This window comes from Falco biarmicus, chromosome 3, assembly GCF_023638135.1.
Source record: "Falco biarmicus isolate bFalBia1 chromosome 3, bFalBia1.pri, whole genome shotgun sequence".
In the NCBI taxonomy this organism is placed as follows: domain Eukaryota; kingdom Metazoa; phylum Chordata; class Aves; order Falconiformes; family Falconidae; genus Falco; species Falco biarmicus.
Window position 1 is genome coordinate 113,212,432 of NC_079290.1, and position 25,201 is coordinate 113,237,632.

General features: G+C 46.1%; 1 protein-coding gene across 6 annotated transcripts in view; it reads right to left on the minus strand.

Moving 5' to 3' along the window:
* Nucleotides 1-23,270, minus strand: part of SPSB1 (splA/ryanodine receptor domain and SOCS box containing 1) — a 38,594-nt gene extending 15,324 nt beyond the window's left edge. For 3 of the 6 annotated variants that reach the window (XR_008820772.1, XR_008820773.1, XM_056331959.1), the window contains exon 1: nucleotides 22,816-23,270. The gene's annotated coding sequence lies outside the window, so the exon portion shown is untranslated. Of the gene's footprint in view, nucleotides 1-17,553; nucleotides 17,698-22,815 lie in introns of those variants that run through there. The other 3 variants (XM_056331956.1, XM_056331955.1, XM_056331957.1) reach the window with 3 other exon arrangements.
* Nucleotides 23,271-25,201: the final 1,931 nt, after the last annotated feature.

The following is a 25,201-nucleotide window of genomic DNA, read 5'->3' on the forward strand; positions in this document are numbered from 1 at the left end:
GTCTTTTGTACCTTTCCCAAAACCACCCTGAGGACCCTTGGTCCTCTGTATTTTGAGGACAGCAGCATTAGGAAGACATGTAGATTAAACAACTACTACTGCTGGCTTCAGACCTCTGTGTTACCAACAGCATAGTTTCTCCTTATCCCCTTGCGCGATGTGTCCATTTCCTTTCCACCCTTACCCATGGTCTGTAGCCTTCACAGAGCAAAAGCTGTGTTCAAGTTGGGACAACGATACTCTGGCTAGAAACAGTTCATTTATAGGTAATTTAACATAGAGATATGAAAAGGAATGAAGCAGTTTGCTCTGGTTTCCCAGCATGCTAACTGTACAATAGAAGTTTACTTTGAACACATACCCCTAACATTGCAGAGCACCGCCACAAGTGCCTGTACTGCAGAATAAACAGCGTTATGGCATAAAGAAGGTTACTAAATTGACCATGGGGCCTACGAGAAGCCATTATAAGTGTGCACAGCAAATAGGAGCTGACTGAACAGGCCAGAAAGGCAGCAACTACAGCTCTTCCCCCATAAGGCAGGATGGAGCCCTGAGCTGACCATCCCGCATTGAATTGACAGCTCTGCATCTTAGCTAAGCACTGAGAAATTCAGCCAGAGTCCCTTCCCCTGTCCCGCAGCTGCAGCACTAGCCTTCCTTAGACCTCTCCCCTCCACTCCTATAACTTCCTGCTGGTCTAGAACATTTGTTTGTAGCCAGCTGCTGAAGTGCTATTTTCCAGAAGCAACTTTTAAACTCTGTATTCTAGCAAGTATTTACAGGTAGCTGCTACAAACCTAGAAGACTGACCTCATGAACTTGGGTTCCAGATAAGAGTTCAGCATCTGAATCATGCTTTTTAACACACACACACACACCTGGTCACATGCTTAGATGACAGTCAGCTCAGCTAGCAGCCTAACCATTTGCCTGTGGCTCTCAAGTTAACAACACATACAAATGAATTGCAGACATCACTGCTTTAATGCAGAAGTTGTGGAAGGCTATAGTGGGGAAATGCTGCTGACAAAGATCAGTTGTGTCAAGTTCAGCTTTGAGCCGTAAATCTGCACTCTAGAAAGATTCTTTTGGAGGAAATAGCAAAACAGCTGTGGTTTGGCAGTTAGATCTGAGCTGAGACAGCACCTGTACAACTCCACAGAGCTCCCTTCCTCCTGTGGAAAAGGATAGGGAGATGTGACAGCAGGGTCAGAAAGCAATGCAGCCACTGCAGATGGAGAGCCTGGAGAAAAACCAGTAAGTTGTTGCAATTACTATGCCCTTTATGTACAGCCCTGTTCTCACTCAAAGTACTTTGCACACCATCATCAGCACAGCCATTCTGGAGCACAAGCTGTTTACAGCCAATGCACTGGTTTGGAGGAGCTTGTGGGAGGCTATAGCACTCCACCTGCAGCACGTTCCACCAGCATAGCAAGTTCTCTGCATGCTTCAGCACGAGGGTACCCATATAGAGAACAGAGCAGCAGATCAAGTGTCTTCCAGACCAGACAGAACATAATTCCCACACACCAGGTTCTCATCTCACCAGTCACATTTGGCAAAGTCCTATTTCTTTTAGCTCCTGGTCTCATTTCCAGGCTAGATCTATCAGACAAGTGATGCTTTTCCTCATTGTTTGTGTCAAGAATCCATTTTCTAGGGACGGAGTTTGTTCATACTGAAATTGAGACTGTTTGATACAACTATGAAGGGTGCTCCCAGGTTGCTTCACTGCAGTCTTTCCCTTAAGAAAAAGGCACTAGTGTCTCAGGGGAGTTTATTCCAAGGTTGAAAAAACTAGGCTAGCATAGATACACCAACTGTGTAAGTCACCTGCAAAAGGCAGTCTATTCACAGCTCTGATTTCTTTACATGCACTCAAAAGATGGCTCTATGATCTGCTCACAGACTAAGTTCTATGGGAAGTCACATAAGCAGAGGGAAGAGAGGTCACAGGCAGCCTTTCTTCACCTTATGTAGAGGTTCTTCTTACACCTTTATACCTACCCAGCCACCTTCAATTGTTTTCCCTTATGTTACAGAGACTTTGCATTTAAACAAGCACCGCTTCCAGAGGAAGCCTCACATTCCTGTAAGGTTGAAATCTATGCTTGGCACATTGCAAGCAAGAAATCCCCAGTTTTATAAACAAGCTGCACTTGAAAGACTAGTTTGCAGGACTGAAGTACCAAGTACAATGCCTAACAGTACCTTCCTTACAACTTCCCTGTCCTTTAGCAGCCAACTCCATGCTGCTTTTCTAACATCACACACTGTTAAAATTAATGAACAGCTCAGTTTAATAATTCTAACCAAGGATTACACTGAGGCTTCTGTTCAGATGCCATATACTATTACCCTTACATAAAAGCTTTGAGAATGGGGCTGTCCTGTCCATACAAGGAGCTTAGCAACTCCAAGTCAGCCAAGTGCTAATGCAGCCAGCATGGAAGGGTCTCAGATGGGTTTGTCTTCAGGACTCATAGGTTAGATGGCTACCCAGGAAGAAATTTCAGGGTCTTCCACGGCTCTACTTAGTCCACCCTCACAAAAAGTCAAAACAGCAAGCATTTAGGAAATCTACCTTCAAACCAGGCCTTAAAGCCTCAACTCCAAAGTTATCAATGGGTGGTCTCAGTAGTGTCAGGGAAATGAACAGGAATGACAAAGGACTGAAGAGGTACCTGTCGTGACAAAGCTACAGTACTGGTCTGCTTTTAGCTTCCCATTCAAAAGCATTTCCAACACAGTGACAAGGCCTGTCAGTTGCTCAGAAGCTTTTGTTGAAAACTGATCTGGAAATGGGGAGAAGGAAGACTGTCTACCCTTTCAGTGTAGTTACTGGCTTGACCAGAGGATGATCATCAGGTCAGGCCTCATCCCAGCGCAGTGAAAACCACAGTCCAACTGACCATTAGTTACTGTTTCTCTTCCTCTAGCCCTCCCCATCTCACTCCGTCACACTGCTGTATGAGCGCAAGCATTAGTGCAATCACCCTGAAGACTGAACTGGGGAACCAATCCAGGACCATGTTGTTCCAAGCTGTTTCACTGCCCCATAATACAGACATTTGCCCTAGCCCACAAGACCAGCAGGAACAAGTAGCAATTATTTTGACAGCCACTACCCTCCAGAAGCCATTCAACAGGTGGAGTAATAAGCTGTTCAGCACTGATGTTTGAAAAATAGTCAGCATCTGGCCAAGCTGCCATGCCTGCCTAATGTTTCTCCTTCCTTCCCTCCAGCACTGAAGCCATAAGGTCCCAAGACAGGCTGCATTTAGAAAGGCATTTCCTCCACAATTAAGCCATCATAAATTTTAAATAGTAGATATTTACGTTCAGAGCTATTTGCATTAAAGAAGCCCACATAATCCATAATAAGCCACCCTCTTGCACAAGAACTCCCTGTTTACTTACTTCCCCACTTCCTAATTTGCAGTCCACTGTCCATCCCTCATGTCCGCTTAAGTATCTTGATTCATTTTTTGTGTGTGATAGCCAGTAGATGTGGAGGGGAGCAGTGGGTGGAAAGAGTGGTCCAGAGCTTCCATTCCTGTATCAAAAGCTTTTTTTGCTTAGACTGCAAGATTAGCCAACAAAAGCCATCAGGACAATGTTTTTGGTAACAAAGCACTGCTTTCCCCTTGGAACAGTTAACAATGAATCACTGTGGTTAAATGCTAGCAGCAGCTGTATTAAAACAAATCCATGTTAAAGTTCCCAGCAGTCACCTACCAAAACTCCTCTTCTGTCTCCTTCCTAGGTGACAGCATGGCAGAGCAAAGACACTTGTACAGCTGCATCTTGTGCTATTCTCTCCCAGTTCATGGGAGGTTAGCCTCCTATTTTAGCTATCCTTTGCCTAGAAGCAAATTTTTAGAAGACCTTTCTCGCTTCCCCAATCCTTCAAACACATCGCATACAACATGGTTGGGTTTCTCATAGACTTAAAACTACAGTAATTGCTGGAAGTGCTAGTTTAGAAGTCCTCTTTTTTTCCAGGACAGCTGCTGTGCTGCTTTCAGTGGGCAGGAGAAGGCAACTCACAACACTTCCATAAACGCAAAAAGCCCATCAATACTTTACTGAAGTCACCTAGTCCACATCAAGTACCAATGCCTGCACGAGAACCGAACTGAGCCCCTTACTGTGTTAGTCACGTAGATTTGGGCAAGTACTATAGACCTGAAAAAGCAGCATTTTCTTGAGTAGATGGATTCACAATGTAAGGTACACAGCAGATCCTGAGGATTTCAGTCCCTGCTCCTAAAAGCAATACAGAATACTCTGTTAGGAGACATGTAGGATCCATCAGGATTCCTTCTCTCAGGAAAACCATTTACAGTTTGAGATTTTAACATTAAGATTGCCCAACCACTGCCGCCTCCTTCCTCTTTTAATTTCAAGATGTCACAAGCACTGCTAACAGTAAAGCAAAAATCCCCACGACAGAGCTGCTGCCAAGCACCAAATTACTCAACCTGCTGCCCTCAAACGGGTTTATTGTGTCTGAAGCCTCAGTACATGTATCTACATCAAATACATCTACACCAGAGGGGAAGTTAAAACAACTGTCTAGTACCGCTCATCAGTGCTATGGAAAAGAATAGTTGAAATCTGGGCCATGTACTATAAACGAATAATTCTTGGTCTATTGCAACAGTGTCTCTCTGCTCCCTCTAAGCAGAACATTAGATTCTTACTGCACCACAAACAGAATACAACAGTTCTCTGCAAGAGAGGGCAGAGCAGCACATTCAGTCACAGCAAAATCAGGGCCTTATGGTGCAGAACGGAAGTTATGCTCCATCCCTGCTTCACTGCCACTCAGTTTGGGAAGCTTCTGTACATCGCTTCCTTGGATCTGCATTTCCCCCATTTAGATGGGCAACAATACCACTACCCACCTACCATGCAGGGTAGAAGAAAATATTTTTTGTACAAGTCAATGAAAGCGCTGCACACTTCTCATTGTTGCATCACAGGGAGATAATTGAGGCAAAATGCAAACAGGACTAGAGGATGCCCTATGAAATGAGTAGGACATTCCAAGGTCCTGCTGGGTATCAAGCGTGCTGGGCATCATTCAGTTCCTCCTTACAAAAAGCTGCTTTGTCCCTGACATTTAAAGAAGCAAAAGTTAGCTTTTCCTCCTCCAGTTTTATAAATTTGTTTACATTTGCATCCTCAGCAACTCAGCTGGCATCCTTTTCCTCACATTCAACAGTCATGCTCTGCTTCCTAGTTCATCCCTTTCACCCTCCCTTCTACAATCTGCATTTAGTCACCGTGTTGACCTCTGTCACAGCAATCCCACCACAGGCAGGGGGATGGATGTAGAAAGACTCCCATTCAACTATGCATGCTTACTGCTATTTTTCAGGGAGGAAGTAATTCAGGCCCTCAGTCAGAAGCTAATTTCCTGACTGAGTCTTTTCCATCTGATCAGATACTATGACAATCAAATCATGAGACATAACACAATTCATTCTATAACCCTGGAGTTTAATGCAGTTAAGGATCTCTGCATACACAGCTATTGCATCTTTCTACACAGGACTAGTGCTATAGTGCAACCCCATCTGTGCAGAGCTTTAAGTACAAAAAAGGGCAGAGAAAGATATAGTATACCAAGCACAACTTCTCCCAAAGCTCTTTCCTTCCACCAGCTCAGAAACAGGTGCTAGCAGTACCTCACCAACAGCCTGGCTCAGCCTGTACACTGCATTTCCCCCCACCCTTTTATCACTTGGTCAAGAGATTAAGTTACTTGGGCTCCTCTGACCTATCATGATAGTCATGTCCCTCTTTAGAGAGGGGCTGACATCAGACAAACTAAGTGCAAAGCCTAAGAGCACTGCAGTTCAGTAACTGTTGTTTTAAATCTTGTATTGTTGAACATCACGTAACAAGCCTGGAACGCAGACAGTATGGCTGCTAAGGCCTTGGGCAGCATCACTTGGGAAGGAAAACATCTTCCAAAACTACATTTAACTGATCTTAATTATACCTTGCAAGTCAGATCCATCATCCTGTGGATTTAAGGGACACGAACTTTTCCTTACAATACTTATCAGAAAGACAGTTCACCTTGTTAATCATGCCCCCAAATCCTAAACACCCTTTAAGGACACAATTCAGGATGTTGCTCCTTTCTGTAAGTTTTGAAAGCAAAGGGAAGCTGCTTGGTCAGTGTACTGTCTGCTTTCTTAAAATTTAGTCCTTCACTGCTCCCCAAGAAAGAATGCCTCAGTTATATCTCTCCTACCACGGTCTTCCAGCATCGCAGAAGGGACAGACCACTAGCAAGAGCTAGCTCCATTGTCCAGCACACTGCACTGCAACAAGTAGTCAAAGGATTCAGAGGTATAGCAACTGGCAGTCCTTGGTACAATGCCATGACAAAATAAACCCCTGTATGATGACCTCCTGACATACAGATGGCCGGGCTCAGAGAAAGAAAATAAAGCAAGCTTGTGTGGATGCTTTGAGAGCCTAGAAACACTGGTGTCCCTCCAAGGACTGCCTGCTCCAAAGGAAATACTATTGTCAAAGCAAAAGTACTTGCCACTGCTAAGTATTCAGTATTACCACAGGATAGGAGTAGTTGTGAAGTTTAATTAGAGTCAAATTTTCTTTTGTGGCTCCCCTTCAACAATGAGACAAGACTGGAAGAAAGCTTTTTTCTACAAACGTTTAATTAAAGAAGTTTTAGTAGCGATGCTGAGAATTGAAACAAGATTAATCTGTTATTCAGGGCAGAAATTGGTTATGACAGTTTTTGACAAACTGGGAAACAAACAACCAAAGCCCCCAAATTCTAGTCTGGCTATGCAGGAAATAAGTTGTCTATCATCTAACAAAGCAGCCAACCCACTTCGAGAATTTAACTTTTCTGATAATACCACATCAAGATGCCTATGCAAGCTTATTTCATAGAATCATAGACTAATTTAGGCTGGAAGGGACCTCAGGAGGTCTCTAGTCCAATCTCCTCCTCAAAGCAGGGTCAGACTAGGTTACTCAAAGAGTTCCATGTAGTTTATTTTTGAAGGTTTACAAGAGCAGAGACTGTACAACCTCTGGCAACCTGTTCCAATGCTTGACAAACATCACTGGGACAAAAACTCTCCTTATACTTTGGGTTATGCATCTTCCTCTGTTCAAGTCATTCCAGTTTCTTAATCAGCCAGTTTCAGGTTGAATTTAGCATTAATCCTCAGGTCAAAAATCCTAAACAAGTAAATGTAGTTCAGCCTCTTGTACTAGCTGTTAGTGCCTTCTTACTGGACAGTGAATTACCCTAAGCAATATAGACATAGCTTTAGTTCACGGGTCTTTCTGTCTTACCTTGCCACATGGAAAAACTCAGCATTCCTCTACAGTGTTTACTCAGATCTCTTCATCCTGGGCTTGTTAAGCATTGAAGATAGCTGAAGTTACATCCTCATGCGTAAAGACCCATGGTATTTCACAGCTTAAACTATAGATTCACGTCTTTCCTGTCCCAAAGCCTGTGGAATCTGAGGGTGTCACCACTGAAGACAAAAACCTCACATGAGGAGACCGTTGAGTCACTGAGGAATTTTTTTTTTTCTCCATACTGTTTAGGAAACCATTCTGTTCACTTAGCCAAAGGATGTTTTCAGAAGCCAACACCCCTGCACATGCACCCAAAGCAGGAGCTCATCAGCTCACAATCATGAGAGGTTCTTGAAATAAAATTTAGGATTCCTAACTTGAAAGCCTGTCAGACTCTGCAATGCCTCCAGCACCAGCCCTATATGCAAAAAAGCCTTCTGTGACCTCCCTCAGTAAGTCTGGTAGTTTCAGCAGGACCAGGTAGACATTAAAAAAAAAACAAACCCAAACATTGCCACTTTCCAAAAAAATGCCTTTTGCAATTTCTCTCCAAAAGCATCTGGCTTCTACCATTTTCAAGGAGTTATTTCCCCTAGTCCCTACTCTCAAAGGAGATCTTGACCCCATTACCTGCACATCAGATGTGCCTCTGCTGCATTAGATAGCTCTTATAACATGATAAATCATGTCAACATCATCTTTTCCATGTCCTGACACAGCAAGCCAGCCATGGCCAAGTTTAGGAATTCTTCATTTCCCAAAGTCACAGGCTACACAAGCTATGCTGTGTCTTAGCCTTATCCACCAGTTTCCCTCTCTCTGAGGGCAAGCCTGCTTCAGCATCGCCCTTGGAAACAATCTTCTCAATGCACACAGCTTAGTCACATCACCTTTAAGGAAGTACTGCACCTTACAGGAACAAGGCTTATTTTTTTAAGTGGAAGAGATGAAAGCCAGAAGCTGGATGTTCACACAAACCTCATGCTCAGTACAAGCCTTTGAAGGCAGGAAGGCCAGGGAAGGAAGGGTGGACTGGGAAAAAAGGACTGTCTGGCTAGAGGATAGAGATTGCTTCACTGCCACAGTGAAGTGTCTGAAGACTCAGCTCCTCCTCAGCTCCCTCCCCATGCTGTGCTCCACCTCGAGCTATACTGTCAGCACTCTTGTGATAGCATTAGCCACACACTGTGGCTTACAAATCAGCTGGAAGGAAAACAGTCTGTAGGAACACTGTGCATCAACATCGATGTCTGCCACCCTCTTCCCCATGCACAGCCTCACCTTGAGAAGGTCAGCGTCATCTATACCTCCCACCCAAAAAGAACAGTCACTGACGTTCCCAGGCAAGGAGGGATCTGCATGGTAACTGAGAGCAACCCAGGCTGAGGAGCTTCCAACCCTCAGATTTGTTTCAAAGGAACACAGAATTACCTTCAAGATAAAAAACAAGTTTTATTATCAAATTTAACTAGGCAATTTGCTTTGAAACACAATTTCTTCCCCTGCACATCAAAGGACTGTTAATTTTAGTCTTGCAGCTAAAAAGTAGAAGAAATGAAAGCAGCATCTGTTTGGAAGAGATGAATGCAAGATAAAAGGTGTCTGTGACAGAAAGCTGGCAGCAGCCTTATGTTTCCTATTCAAACTTGACCCAGGAACAGCAACTCTTAAAACATAAAAGCTGTGGAAAAACCCTTCCCAAATCCAGCAACATAGCCGGAAGATGCAGCAATTGACAGACAGCGATTGCAACAGCCAGCCGAGGTGAAGCGTCCAGGCAAATCTGAACTTGCTATCCCAGTGTGATCAAGCACCAGTTGCCCAAGTCCATGATACGCACCCCCTTCAGCTACCAATTCCCTGCTCCCCTCCAAGTCTCCACAGGTAAAGCAGTTTCCTAAGGTTCTCCCTTAGCAAAAAGGAAGCAGTCTCACACCATTGCAGAACACCTTCAGAATGTTTGGGCATAAATGGCTTGCAATCCAGCCAGTTGAGAAAGGAAAAAATCATTGCCATTTCTTCTCTGCCTAGTACGGTCTGTTCTCTGCAGCGAGTCAAGTCAGAATCATCATGAGTTTGTTATATAACACAAATTTTTAGACATGCTCAAGTCCACCTCTGTAACAGAGGCACAGAAGTTTGTTACAGACATGTATCAAGGATAGGTCACCTGTGCTCCGTTTTTAAGAGGATTTGCTAGCACTTCACACATCAGGGCAAGAGACAGTAGCTTTTACAGCACTGAAAACATTACAACGGCCATGCTGTCCTGCAAAAAGGGCTTCTACTGGAAGCAAACCAAACAAAAATTTTATGGTCCGCAATGCTACTTGTACCACCTAACCAGGGAGAATATATAAGCACCTTGCTCTTGTCTCAGAGGTACCGGGGCAGGGGGTGGACAAGTCCCTCTAAATATCTTTACTATGCAGGCTCATGAGTGAGGGTCACTTTGATCTGCCATCCTGATGTTCTGGGTAGGGAAGGACTGTTTTCTGAGCTTTCCCCATGCTTTTTAGTAGCACCAGGCTGCATCTGTTGGAGCCCAGGGCAAGCATTCAGAGAGGACCAGGCAGCTAGCATAAGGTACAAACAGCTCACGGGAAAAACTATGAAACATGGATCAAATACAAGATTTGCAGAACCTAAGTGCCATGTTGATTGCCATGCGCACATTTATTGTTTTATTCAGCTCAGGGTTTCTGCTGTGGAAGCATGGATCCCCATCCTTCCACTGATTAGCAGCTGATATGGAAAGCTACTTCTATCTAACCTTGAAACTATTCTAAACTGTCAAGCAAAGAGAAGCCAACACAGTGCAGTTTGCCTAACACATTGCCAATCTCAAGAAAGATATGTTCGCCCCTCATTTCTGAGGCAGCTGCCAGAAACTATGCAACTCAAACATTGGTTACATGAGCAAAAACCCAAGGAAAGAGCCAGATAAACATGCAAAGGACTAGAGCCCAGACATTTGTCAACATTCAGCAAACCACTCCATCAGCATGCTCAGTAAGGTAAGTCCTCCACAACCAGGAACACACACAAGCAACAAGCCATTTCACAGCAGCTCTCAATAAAGTGCTGAGCTAAGAGGATATTCCTGGCAGACAGATTACACAAGAGACAACTCATACTGCCAGCTTTACTGGAACATACACAGCAACTCCCCAAAGCAGAGCATTCTGGGATGATGCCTCACTAGATTTCTGACTTGTCATTAGCCAAAAAAGTTAAATGACACAGTTGAACTCTGTGTTTAAATATAATTGACCTGGGATATACCATAATTAGGAAGAGAGACATTGTACATCTCTATGAAGCCTACAGCTGGGCACCGTCTCAGCATAACGCAATGTTTTGTTTTCACCATTACCTGAAAGGGTCCTTGAAAATTGCTGTGGTGGTTTTGGGATAGGCAGGGTGACCAAAAGCTTGGGTTCTTACATCATCCAGCAAGAGGCTTCACATAACATAGCAATTTTAGAAAGCCACTCTAGCCTGACTGCCTGAAGTTTTATCCCTGTACAAGCGCAACTAGACAAATCAGATTTGAAAATGCAGGACATGCTCAAATGAACTGGATTAAAGCACATAATACAAACTGCTGCTGCAGGAATTCACTTGCTGCCTTCAGAGGACATCTGTACTGTAAGGTGGCCAGATGTTCAAAAGCAACTTTTTCCTGGAAATAACAGTTGCGGTAATACAGAACAAATGTTTTTGCCAAAAAGCACTAGCAAGACATGCACCTACAGCACTGTTCACAGTTACTTCAGTACTGGTTAGTGTCCAGAGCAGCTGGTTCAAGTGGCAAGGAGTGGAATCTGTCCCTTAGTCTTACTGGGACACTCAGAAATGCATTCCTATGCAACACAACAGTTTTAACTAGTTAAAAATCTGTAAATCAAATGGTATTTTAAGGGGCTTCCTCATCACCTCCTGTGTGCCAACATTAAGCTGCATTTCAATCATTTAGTTTGAGCAACAGTTCAAATCCGTATGATTAGGTACAACACTGCTAGTTTACGTAGTAGTAGTGCCTATCCACTGCAAAGAAACCCGCACACGAATTAACAGTTCACATCAGTTGTTTCAGCAGATGGAACTAGAACAATTGGTTAGGAGACAGCCATGCTCCGAATCATGCAGAGGGCTATACTGTTGAAGAAACTATATACTGGCTGAAGAGACAGATTTGTACAGGCTTTTCGACATTAAACAGCTTTAAGTGTCACCTTCTCAGACAGCATCTGAAAGCATTGAAATTTTTACTCTGGGCCACTTTAGCATAATCATCCAGACTCACAAGATTACGTCTTGTGTGTAGCAGTCCATCTTTACACCCAGCCACAAGAATATTTCTCCCAAATCATCCAGTTCCAAAAAGTCTCCCAGCTCAGCTTCATCAACAGTTACACGAGCAACAGGCACGGTGCTGGAACATGGAAAAACTGCAATTAGAAGTATCCACAACAACTTCAACAGCAGTTTGAGGAAGGATACTGGAAAGAAAATTTGTGTAAAGGAAACAATCTCCTCCTTCAGGTATCAAGCATCTACCCTGTTTTCAAGACAGGGCACCATACCAGAGATCTTAGTTTGAGTTTGTGTAGAGACACTTTTGCCTTTCTAGGCAGCTTAGTCTGACAGCAGTCCATTATCATAACTTTCGGAAAGAGCAGTGAAAAAGTATCTAATCATTCTTTGCCTGAAAATATTCTGCCCATCATTTATCTTCATTTTAGCTATCAAAGTCATACCTAAAGCCTTGCTCTTCCTGTAATTTAGATTCAAACAATAAATCTTCTAAGGTTACTTGCCCTCTCAACAGCAAAATAACAGCACACAGTGTGCAGCTCCACAGAAGACTTTGCCGTGCTCCCTATAACTATGGAACAGATTGGTCTTGCATACACAGAGTACACAGCCACACGTGATAATGAAATTTAGCACAGAAGTCCAGCAAGTCTTGCAAAGCTGACCGATGCAAATGTTTTGATTAGCTACCTGCTAAGACAGTAGCTACTAGCACATGATGTTCATAAGGAAGGTTCCTTAACACCCTGAGCAGCTTTGGAAAGATCTTTCCTTTAAATTAGGAAGAAGCACAATCTCCCACAGGAGAGAGATGGCCACTGCTCAGTGTCTGAGGTCTATCTGGGGTTGACAGGGGATGCTAAGATGCCTTTTACCTGTTCTATTTCCACCTTCCAAATGCCCTGACACCACCTACAGAAGCCCAAGTAAGCACAGTTTGAAGAACATGCATGTTCACTATCTCTTCCTTCCCTCCCTAGGGCTTCTCAGCCGACTAAACTGCAGGTTTCCTAAAGCAGCAGAATTCCAGTACCTGTAATTATGCCGACAGCTTTCTGCTGTGACTATTCCAGACATTGCCATCTGAGACCTTTCCATTAAGGTTACCCATTCAAAGCCCCCTTCAATGGAAGAGACAAGAAACAGTGCAACAGTCAGTGATGGGACAAGTTTATTACATGTAAGCAAGCCTGACTTGTCTTATCTAGACGTTAAACAGCTGCCCACACTTTTGCAGTTCAAAGGCAAGACAAAAGCTGTACAGTCAACCTATCCTCCCAACATACCACAGTCATCATAGGTCCTCATAAGTCAACATGCCTTCTAAATAAGTGTTTAATATAAACATTTGTACAGTCAATTAATTCCTGGTGAACGAAGCTATTTGATGTGGGCCACAGAAAGCTCCCATGACATCAATGGAAAGTTTCCAATTAGGAAACCAAGTTTGAAACACATTAATAGAACTTAAGAAACACAGAGGAAGAAACCTTGTAGAAATAGCAAAAAAGACCTGTTCTTAAGAAAGATACACTCAATATACTTAGGAACATAGAGAAAAGGTAAGCTGCCTTGCTTTTTCATTGCTTAGCAAGTAAGAATTGTAGAGGTAAGTACAGTTATGTTAGCTGCTCCCTTCAGTATAAGCATCTGTCTTTTCTAAGGCTGGTCAGTCTCAGCCAAAGTACATTCAACTGTTTGTCAGCTGGTACCGAAGCCCTTACTCCTCCTTTTGAGAGGGCTGGATGGCCTTGCCAAGATTTGCTGTGTACAAGCGTCAATTTGAAAGTAATAAGGTAGCCACTGCCACCCACCATTCAGTGCATCACAACCTCCCAAACATAGAACAGATGTAAACCGCCTAGAATACCCAATGCCTGGAATATCAAACACAGCCACCACATCCAGCAGTGTTTTCCTGCCTTAAAAACCTCACATCAGGAAAAAAATAACCTACCTTGCAGTTTTATTTCTACAGTCAATTCATCACACTACTACTTGTGATACTCAATGGAAGTACAAGCTCAAGTCACCCTGCATGCCCATCCCCTAAAGATAATCCCAATGCTTTGGCAACACCATACGAGGACTTTAAAGAGCTGGCTACAGCGATATTCACCGTGGATAAATGCATCTAGGCATGTATTAATGGGACTGCCCAGCTTTTTTTATCAGACTTGCAAGCAGAAGAGGGTGACATCCAGCAGGCTGCAGAGCCCTCCCTGCTGCCAGCCTGCCACCTGCTGGGCCAGCTGCTCTGTCCACTCAAGCCTCGGGACAGGACTTCCACCGAGTCCAGCACCACTTCCACCACATAGCACCACAACCCTGGCTCAGACACCGTTTCCATGGCAAGCTTGTTTTGCAGGTGTCAAAACAAGATTCAAGAGTATATCGAGTACTGCAGAAAAACCATCTCAATAGTAAAAATCACTGATAAGCCTTCTGCCGTACTTCTGCACCTTGAAATGGAGATTCCCATGAGGCCAAGTGTTCTTTCAAGAACAGTTTAGACTGGGCATTTGCTGGTATTCCCTGGAAGCTTTGAAGACAGCCTAATCCAAATAACATAAGAGCACATGCCTCCAAAACAGTAGTGGTTACAATACTCTATCCCTCCTCTTCACCTTAATGACTGTAAACTTGAAAACCATTCTTGTACCTCAAATACACAGGAGGACTTGTCACCAGCCTTAATATAAGGTCTACGGCACACTGCTACCCAGAGCCCACTAAGGTCTTATCTGCATCAAATCTCTTCCCACATAAAGCTCCAAAAGCCATTCAATTCTTATTTCTTACCAGAAACAGTGAACCAGTAACAGCCATCCTTCTTCATTTTCACAGAAAAGTGTTGCAACACTTATCCCGCAAGACACGGTCCAGCCAAAGATAAGCCATCCTCATATCTTGCTCTTGTATGTTCCTAGATGCACACCAAAAGCCATGCCACCCCTCTGGCCTAAAGCCCAAACCTTCTTCTGCCTACTAAGCTCAGTCAGGGGACACTGCACATGTCCCATCAGCAACGTGCCGTCACTGGAAATTCCATTCACTCCCACTGTTAACGTGCTGCCACATGGTTGTGCCCACAGTAGCAAGCTGAGCTGTTCTACCTAGAGGGATATGGCTGGGAAGGGAATACCAGCATGTACTTACAGCCACGTCTACACCAAGGGACAAAAACTGAAGGCACCTCATGAGTCACAGCCAAATTCCTTTTTGGAGAAAATGTGCACAGCAGGAAGTTCTCATAGAAAAAACACCACTAAGTATGCTGCTAGGTATACTTGCATACCAAGATTCTCCTCTTCCAAAACTAGTAAGCTCAGTGAAGCAGCAGACTCACTGGAGTTCCTCAGAGGCAAACATCTGGACACATCTGCCATCCTGGAGTGACACGGCATACTTGGCAAGTATCCCCTAGTAAAACAGTGGACTGCTCTGGCTATGGAACAAGCAGGAGTGCAGTTGCACAATCACAGCCTGCCTGCAGATGTGGGTTACTGCTCCTTCCAGGCTCTCTCTAGTCAGGTGTCTCCTCCCACTTAAAAGTATTGACACACAAAGCTATGCCTCTTGCAAATCCAGTTCAGTGTCCACACACCAGGTTTTATCTGATTACTCAGATAAAACCTCAGGATTTGATGTTATTCATGCCACAAGCATAGATTTGGGCCTGTGTGGGCACATATGACCTGCTCCTTCAGCAGTACCACTGAAAGACAACATCTTACAGCACATACCCAGAGGACAATCAGGATCTCAAAACAAGAAAGATTCAGCTGGGGAACATGTAGAGCGAGCCTTCCAGGAAAGTTCAGTTCCTTCAAGAGCTGCTTCTTGCAAACACCAAGTTAAGAAAGTTAAACTACTTAGCAGCTTGCTGGTCCTTGAGAAGATCATCTCGAAGTCCATCAACTAAGGCAGCTATCATAAATGAACTACTGTATCCAAATCCCACGATCAATCTCAGCCACTGAAATGAAACCTTATAAACAAATATAAGATACACACTTCCCCCTTTCTTCTCCCTATCCCAGCATAGAGGAAGTCAGACCCACAACCTGGAAGACCAGTAGCATATTGCCATGCTGGTCTGCCTTCGAGTCCCTGGATTTTCACCTTTACCCAAGCTCACAGCCACTTCACAGCAGACCAGCTGCCCTTTTTGACTTCTACACAACTGTACACTGGCAAGACTGTGTGCCACATACCTAACCTTACAGCAGTACCCTGCTGGAATCAGTGCCATGTCTCAGCCCTTCTACTCTTTTCCTCCTGGGCTGGAAACTAAGCCATGCTAGCAAGATCTAAGAGACATATGTGCCTGAATCCATACTAGAGTAACATCTGAGGCTGAAACCACTTATAACTGCCTGATCCTTGTTGCAAGAGGGACACACAGCACTCCAAAAAAGCTGTATTAGGGAGGAAAGCAGTGCCCTGGCTCACATGAAAAAAAACCAAACAACCAAACCACCACAAACAAAACATGTTCAGTAGATTGATTCACTCCCACCCCCGGCTCCACTTTGTTCCAGCTGGAAATGCACAACATGCCACATGGAAAGCCCCAAAACGTCAGTAGTGAAGCTGTATGGGACATCAGGCAAGGAAGCCAAGCGTTCAAGCCAGCAGTGCAGAACCTGACAGCAAACTGGAGGGTAACAACACAGCACAGCCTACAGCAGCTCACACCTACCACAATCTCTGAAGAGAAAGTCCAAGCAACTACGTTTCCTGCCCAAAGGAGTCAACCCAGGCACTTTCTGGATTCACATAAGCTCCAAACCTCTTTTCAGCAAAAGTCAACAGGTTTCTTTGCAGCTGTTCAACAGTTCACAGGAACTAGGCCATAAATGCCAATTCTCCCAGTTCAGCTTATCCCTTACCAGCTGGGCCACAAAATTTTAGGTTATTTCTTTACATGGGCACGACTTGAAACTAAGTGCCCAATGTACTAATGCCTTAGGATTATTAAGGAGCAAAGCAATCCCACTCCCACTGTCCAGGTTCTCTAACATTTAAACATCTAAAGTTTAGCCTTTAAACAGCATGGGGAGGCTGCCTATCAGAGATAGGTCCCACGTAAAAGTGCTGACAACACAGCACCAACCCCATTCATTCCACATACCCAGTGTCCCAGCTCCTCCACAGTATGGACCAAAGACTGCGGGGTCTGGAAGCTTGTCAAGGGTCATTATTCCCTTCCTACTGAGAAGGAATGCTTCTGCAGCATGGCTCACTAGGCCACACCACTACAGACCCAGGGATTCTGAAGCAACGTACAACACTGAATTAGGGTATACGGGTAAAAACTGTACTTTGGCAAACAGCAGGACTTCTTTCAAGCCTCCAAACAGTGTAGCTGGAATCCAGGCATTTTTCACATCCCTAGTTAATGTACAGTTTAACTTACAAAAGGCCATTCACACTAGAATTTATCCACAGTGAGGTTCTCAAAAGTTTAAACTAAGAATTTCTAAACATCCGAGACCAACGTAGCCTTCTCACGTAGGGAATGGCTTGGCCTTACCCCTTGCTTGCTTTTCTTGGCTGTTTACCATCTGTGGCTCACGTTCTTTAGAACCAAGTTGTTTCTGCAGTTTTTGTGCAACCAAGTGCCTTTGTACATTTATGGTGTCAAGGTCCCATCTGGGATCTCCTCAGGACAGATTTCTGACTTGATAACATACCAGCAATCCAAAGAAAGAAGTTCGAAATGAACATCTACACAGCTGCTCTGACTTACAAGCTTTATCAAATTCCCCTCCCAGGCTAAAAGAAAAAGCCCATGTTTGGTAACTCCATTCAGACATTACCAACTTCTGCCCCAACGTTAAAAGTTGTTGCTCTCACTTTGAAATCAAGCAGATAGTGGTGAATTTTTTTGCTTCTTTTTAATGAAAAAGCTTTCCCCTCCCAGGGAAGGTTCTGCAGGTTGAAAGTCTTATTATACAGTGGCAGCGCTGCTTCAGTCTGAAGTCTGTCTTCCCATGTTCTAGAACAGGAAAAACTAGCAAAGCTGTAAGACAAGAAAATGTTAGTGGACAAGACTGCCCAGGGTTAAGGAAAACAGATAATAGAGAAACAGCTGCCTGCCCTTGCCTTAAGATCAGAAAAATATGTTAATCCAAAAATCTTTGAAAACTGAAGTTCATTGCTGCTTAAGCACAACATAAAACCAGGAAGGAGGGTGGCAAAACAACCACTACATTAATGAAACATACAAAGTCAACGGCACACTAAGACCTCGCTCCTAGCTGTGGCACTTCCACACTGCCACCCTTCCCACCCCACTGCCAGAAATTCCTGCATCCTAAGTCTTATCTATTCCAAATGCTTTGATGAGCCACAGGGTAGAGCCCATAAAATATAGCCTGGTATTAGATTCCTTCCCTGCCAAAGGTGATCAAAGAAGAAAAGAGTTAGCTTTATTTTCTCCCTTTTTTATAAACCCTAAAGTAAAACCTTGAGGGATTGAAGCAAGGCCACACATCAAGTCAGATGTATAAAAAGGAAGGATCAGCCCACAGCTGTCCCTGGCTTGCAGCCCTACACTCATCCCTTTAAACCACACTCCCTGGGGCACACACAATACTGTCAGATTGCTACAAGCACCAGCTGCCCTGGAAAGCTCTGGACCTTAAGCCCAATCCTAAGCATGACAACATGTGACAAAGAACTGTCCCCAGCAGTCATCAGACAGCACCAAGCACCCATCTCACTAGCCAGCACTTGCATCTGCTCATTGCAGTGGCCTAGACCCAGAGCTCAAATGCACAGTTAGCATGCTCGAGCCGTTCCTGCCCGTGCTCTTTCCCATGAAGGGGCCTCTGCAGAGGCAGCCTGCAGTACCCAGGCATCCATGGGGCTGGGACAGTTTCAGTGTTACTCAACCTCAGCTCAACAGTAGGACATTATTCACGGTTCAGCTGACTGTCCTGTCAGTACCCTTACTCACTGTCTTGACATGCAAGGGGTGTACCTCAATGTAGCATCCAGCTCACACCAAATTTTACTAGGGAAAGTCAGCTGTGTTTCCTCCCCTACACAGAGTTGAGACAGCTTGTGCCACCCCACAGCTACAGAAGAAAGGAAATCCTCTACCCAATTAACATCCAGAATGAAGATTTAAATCACATTTGCTGTATAAAAAAAAAAGTTTCCAGATGGATGACTGCAAAGGATCCGTAACTCTGACCCTCTGCAGGACCAAAACCATACTAGCACAGCCCGTTTCTACAGCTCAGATGTATTTGTTTCAAGACCATAGGCAGATGGTGACAGATTGTCTAGTGATTAGCTAAGGAGTCACCATTAGAAAGTTGCTGGCTTTCAAATCCCCCATAACAGGATACATTTGCAACAGACATTTTGGGTGACATGAAACCTTCGTATTTTGAGAAGGAAAAGCAGCATCCAGCTAGACTGACTGCAAGGGAAGGAAGTCAAGCCTTGCCATGAAGACATTCTGAGATTTGTTAGTACTTTGGTACTTGTTCAGTTATTCCAACCACTGAACAGGAGGAAGATTTCACTGTCACCAAGAATGTCAATTCCTGCAAATAAGTCAGCAAAGAGTTGCCAAACAAACATATACCTAACTACATTGGCAACGCATGTTTGAGTGTTTACTACATAACTGCAAGTTTATCAGGGAAGATAACTAGGACAAAAGAACATCAGTGAGAGCTAGACAGACATCCATTCTGCTGCTCTCCAACCTTTCCTCGTGACATTTATGTGAAGCTGTTTGTAGAGAAACCACATAAGCTAAATGTATCAGTCTGTCCGTTGGTGAAAGGATCGGGGTAGATAACAGATTGTTCTTGACCTCTAAGCTGTGAGGCAAGCAGAAGCAGACATGCAAGAACATCATACAAGTTCTCCCAATGGTATGCACCAAACCAGACATCCTGATTTCCAGTAGCATCCTCATACCCTCTGGACAGCTCAGTTTGCACTTCTCCCATGTGTAAGACAAGGCTGCATCTCAGTCACTCATCGGTACATTTATACATTACTTTTAATTTCTACAACTCACTGTAATTCTTCCAGGAAGGCATCCTGCAACAAACAAGAGTGAGTTTCCTCAATCTCCTATCCTACTCAGTTGCCCAACAAGACTGCTGGATCTTTCCAAGGCCAATCCATTACATATTCTTTCTAGATTTGATACTACTTCACCAATTATGATCACCAGGAAGATGATTTCCCGATCAATGCAGCAGACCAATTTACGTCACAGCAGGAGCTTCCAAAGCTACCCACAGTAGGGCAGAGCAGTACAGAGTTTAAAGGGCATCTACAAGCAATCCCCTCCCTACTTCTTTTCAGGCGATTACACTACTTTAGTAGTCCCTGGGGAAACACAGTTAACAGTGGCACTTTTTCCCCCATGACGTGCTTGGAAATTAGTACTTTTTAGCTCAGTTCTCTTGCACTCAAAGTGTGTTCAGCCATTCCCTGTAACACCTTTCCCATCTTTGCTAAGGGCAACTGCACTCATTCCCTACTTCGTCCAGCAATTATTTATTGCTATGGTGGCAGCAGTAGCTGTTACTCACACGGAGTAAGGAAAGATATTTTTGTCACTCAGAGCAGCGTAGTAACTGGAAGTGAGTCAACACCTTGACATCAACCCACTCTGCCATGACCACCAGCAAAGCAGTCCAATGACTGCAGTTTGGTAACTTTGGTTCTCAGACACTTACTCACTTCTATTCTGCAGGCATTACACAGCTTTGTCTGGAAGCAACTAGTGTCTTACCTTTTATCTTGTACCAGCAACCTAACTTGCAAAGGCACATCACATGTCTGCAAATACAAAGGAGCAGGGCAACAGTTTCATGGCAAGCCACATACACCAGGCTTTGGTAGAGTCAAGGTTCGGAAACTCATACCTGAATGGAGCTTTTAAGTATAATCCGTGCTGCTGCTTCTCCACGACTATAATGCTACACCACTCTACTAGTTAACACATGTACAAGCCTCCTTCTAGAGAGTATGAAGCACAGCCCAGCTGAGATCATCCCACTGATACTACCTGCCAACACCATTTAATCCTGACTCCCCTTGTCAACACAAACCTTCAGTGACTCCAGACTCAGTCAGTACACGTATACTACAGCCCTAAAACCATAAGCACAACTTGCACTGGCCTATCACAGCTAGTCTATCAAGTGCCAATTCCAGTGTATTCAGCGGTACCAGCAGCAAAATTTGCCAGAGACACAAACCTCAGGCAGCCACAGATCATACTACCTTCTACATCTTTTATTCTTCAAAACCTACATTATGACTTGGAAGATTAAACATCAGCAGTCTGCACTCATTCACAGAGCCTAGCGTACAGTGTCCTGACTGGCTCACCAGCTACAGATTTTTAATTCCAGTAACCTCATAAATTCTTAATTAGCCCTCACAAGACAGAATTGACAAGACAAGAAGCCCTTGCACACTGCTTTCACGTTATCAGAGGAAAGGAAATGTAGGGGACCTGGGGGGGGGGGGGGGGGGGGGCGGGGATGGGAACACAAGACAGCAACGAGCAGAGCACATTTTTCACATCCAGGATCTAGCAGCAGTGACCTGACTCCACACAAATGCAGCACATATCAGCTAGCTAGTTCCTAGAACACAAACCCACATCTCCAAAGTATCTAGCATAAGTTTACAAACAAACTCCAACCACATTATAGTGCACTTCAGTAACCTCTAAAGCAGAGGGAGGCTGCACAAGCCTGCTGCTGATGTACTGCAACAATGCGATGCCCCCCAGAGGAATACACTGCTGAAGTTCATCCCTTGTTTTCAAGGGGGGAGAAGAATAAATCACTGCTTTATGCATCCATCATCACAACCACCAAGAGCCACGACAGAGGCAGTGGCCGGGCACACTGACAGAGCAGGGAGGAGACAGGCACAGTAGCCTCCAGTTGGTCAGGGAAGATGCTCCTCAAGCCAGTTAAGTGCTTCTCAGCATTGCCATTCACTTTGTGATGGAGCCGTGCCACTTTACATTCCCAGTAGGTCCCTTATCACCTCACCACAGAAACAGCCTTCCTCACAGGCTAGGATAGCCACTCTGACCCCATCCATCTTACAGCCAGATGTCTTTTACTGCAAGCCACTGGAAACGCTGCGTGGTTTGGTCCCAGTAACTTAGCAGCCAACTCACAGCCAGCAAAACTAAGCTACCTGTGCTGCTGTGCTTTGCAATCCAGAATCTGGTATAGAAATCAGACGTTAGAGGGGTGGGAAAAGTGAAGGCTTCTTCTGGGACAAAAGGTTCAAAAATTCATCCTTCACTGCTATCAGGAAAAAAAAAAAAAAAAAGAGCTGATCTTTCTCCAAGGCAGCAACTCCCATTTCTACAATCATTTTGTAAACTTCCTTATCTTGAGCAATAGCTCAGGCAATCCGTAGGTTTCTAATCAGGAACGGCCACCACCAGCCATCAGCCACACCGACCACCCACTTCTCAGCCAGGGAATACGGAGAGCAAACGGCATGCCGCAGCACATGGCTACAGCCAGATCAACCTCTCAGCTCCGGGTACCTCAGCTATAGCATTGTACAAGCTCCCGCTGTATTAGCACAGGTTTATGAAGCAGAAAAACAGACAAATTAATTAGGCCTTGTCAGGTGTGCTCCAGAGACCACCGCGGCAGCCACCGACACTGAACAAACAACCCGACCGCCCTAACGCGTCCGAGCCCTCCGAGCCGACACGACCGGTGTTTGCCTTCCGGAGCCACACGCAGCCGCGTCAGCCGGCCCCCGCCGCCCCCCCGCGACAGCCCCCGCCGCCCCCGGAGCCCCGCCAACCCGCTCGGAGCGGGGCGGGGGGCGCCCCGCTGGCCCCGGCACTCCGGGCCCAGCCGCCGCGCCCCGCCGACACGGCGCGCCCCCGGGACCCGGCCCCCGGCGGAGGCGAGGCGGCACCGGGCCGGGCAAGCGCCCGCCAGCCGCTCAGAGCCCGGCCGCGCCCCGCCCGGCGGCCGCCGGCTGCGGAGCGGGGAGCGCGGCGGGGAGCCGCTCCGCGGGGTCGGGCGGAGGCCGCGGCCGCGCACCGCCCTGGGCGGTAGAGCCCGCCCGCCCCCCGCCGGCTCCTACCGTTCCCGGGCTGCCGGCCGGACCATGGTAGCAGCCGGGCCCCGCCGGAGGCTGCTCGCAGGGCCGCAGCGGAGAGGGCAGCGCCCGCCTCTCCCCCGCCGCGGCGGGGAGGCTAGAACCGCGGCACCCCAGCTCCTCCCGGCGCCAGGCGCGGCAAGCGGGGCCCGACCCGTCACATGGCCCAAATAGCGCCCGGCGGCGGCCCCGCTCCGCCCCCGGCCTGGCCCGGGGCGCGGCCCGCTCCGCCCGGGCCCGCCGCCGCCCCGCCCCGCCGCCGCCGCCGCCGCCGCCATCGGGAAGGGGCGGGCCGGGGGCGCGGCCGGCGGCGGGAAGCGCCCGGCGGGAGGGGGGCGGCCTGTTAGCGCCCGGCCCGCTGCGGGAGCGGCGGCCGGTGGGAGCGGGTGCCGCCTGCGGGCTGCCGTTGCGCTGCCGGCGGCCCGGCCCCTCCGTGACGAGCGGCGCCCCCGCTGCCCCGCCGCCGTGCCGCAGCCTTGCTCGGCGAGCGCTCCGGGGAACGCGTGCTTGCTTTTTAAAACTGACTCGCTTACCAAAATAAATCAGGGAAATGCGATTCGGTTCATTGCAGTCGTTTCTCAAAAAGCAGCTTTTTGGACAAATTTGACCCAGTAGCATCTCTTTCAGATGATTCATTTTTCAGTATTTCCCGACAAAAAGAGTCTGTTCGTAGCAATACCGCTTGGAGCTGTAAACCAGCAGACTGTCAAAAATTAAGCAAGCCATATTGCATGGGATACCTCCGAGGACCACCTAAGAGCTGCAGAAAGTGGTATGAATGATTCAGGAGGCGGCAGCCTGCCGTCTGACTCAGTATGGAACAAATGCCCTGCATGCTGCTGAAATTACTGGTTTTGGGGGTTGGACATCATCACTGGGCCTTGACCAGTTCTCCTCACTAATGGTCCTGGGGCACGTGTGAAAGAGCAAGCCGGGTCGGTTTGTTTGTCCTCATTTTCACGTCGCTACTTCCAGAGGACCTCGCTTCCATCTTAGCTGAACTTCATTTCCAGCACAGGGCCTTCAAGGCTTTTTGCACAAACGTAAACGTGCAAGTGCATTCTCGTACCTACCTTTTGGTTAGACAGGATACTCACCCATTTTTCTCCAGGCTGTGCCCCTCTTAGGGAGCAGGGAAGTGAGTAGAGAGGAAGGTGATTCCCGGGTGCATACATGCGCTGGATCTCTGGGGAGGCTGCTGGAAGGAGGGATGCTCTGCTGGGTGCCGAACAGGCTTTTTGTCATGTTTCACAGGCCATGTGTCATGTACAACTTGGTTACACCGGTGCTTACGTGGAAAAAAAATCCTGCAGCCGCACATGGGATGAAATGAAATTGCATGATCCCCGGGGGACCAAAGTAACCCCTGCTAGGTTATTTCTTTTTTCAGTGAGGTGGTCACAGCAGGACATTCAGTGACATACAGTGGGGCAGGCTCCAGTGCTGAACTCACTGAACTGTCAGACAATGTCAGCAGAAATGAATGTAATGTGAAGGCCAAGGTGGGGTAGGTAGTCTGCTGAATACCCCCTGCCTCCTCACCCCTGTCAGCCCGTGCAGTCAAGAAAACCCTGAAAGAGGACTTCAGCCAATACGGGGAAAGAAATTCTACTGAACTTTGTGGGACAGTACATGCATATGAAGTCATTCACATGTGCATTTGTATCTTTGCAGGACCGAGGCATCATTTGTTAGGCATATTTAGAAGTCCTTGGGGAATAGTTGCTCTATGCCAGCCATTGTGGTTCATTAAAGAAACACATTCACATTAGATTAAATGTATTACTCTAGCTGACCAGAAACACCAGGGAGATTGTAGACACAGCACAAATATGTTCTTTCACACCCTGCAAGATAGAAACAGGAGAAGTTTTATGTTAAACAGATAAATGTTTGGGTAGCTTTTTCAAAACTACTTTACTTTGACCTTGTCCTCCTCCCATTTAAGTCATCTTTCCCCACTAAATTCAGCAGAAGTTCTTCAGCAACAGTCCCCCAACTGTGTTGTGAAAATCTTTTCCTGTGGATCACCATTCAGTTCTTGGACAGTTAGCCAGACCTTGGGGGCTCATACTCGCCCAGAGACGCTGTAAATGTTGCTCTGAGGGAGCTGAGGAAGGCTTGACACTGCAGACTGGCTCCGCGGTTTTCTGCCAGCACACCTGCAGCTTGTTGTGTAAAATCAGCTTTGCTTGTGGAGAGTTCTCCCAGTCAATCACTGTTCAGAAAGTCCACTCACATCTCTTCGGCCAATGCCAAAGATGTTAAAGGAATGTGCCAGGCATATTCCAACCTGGAGAGTGAGACAAACTGAACTGCTGTCTAGGGAGACTCCAAAACCGCTGAGAATCAGAGCTCTGTGGACCAGATT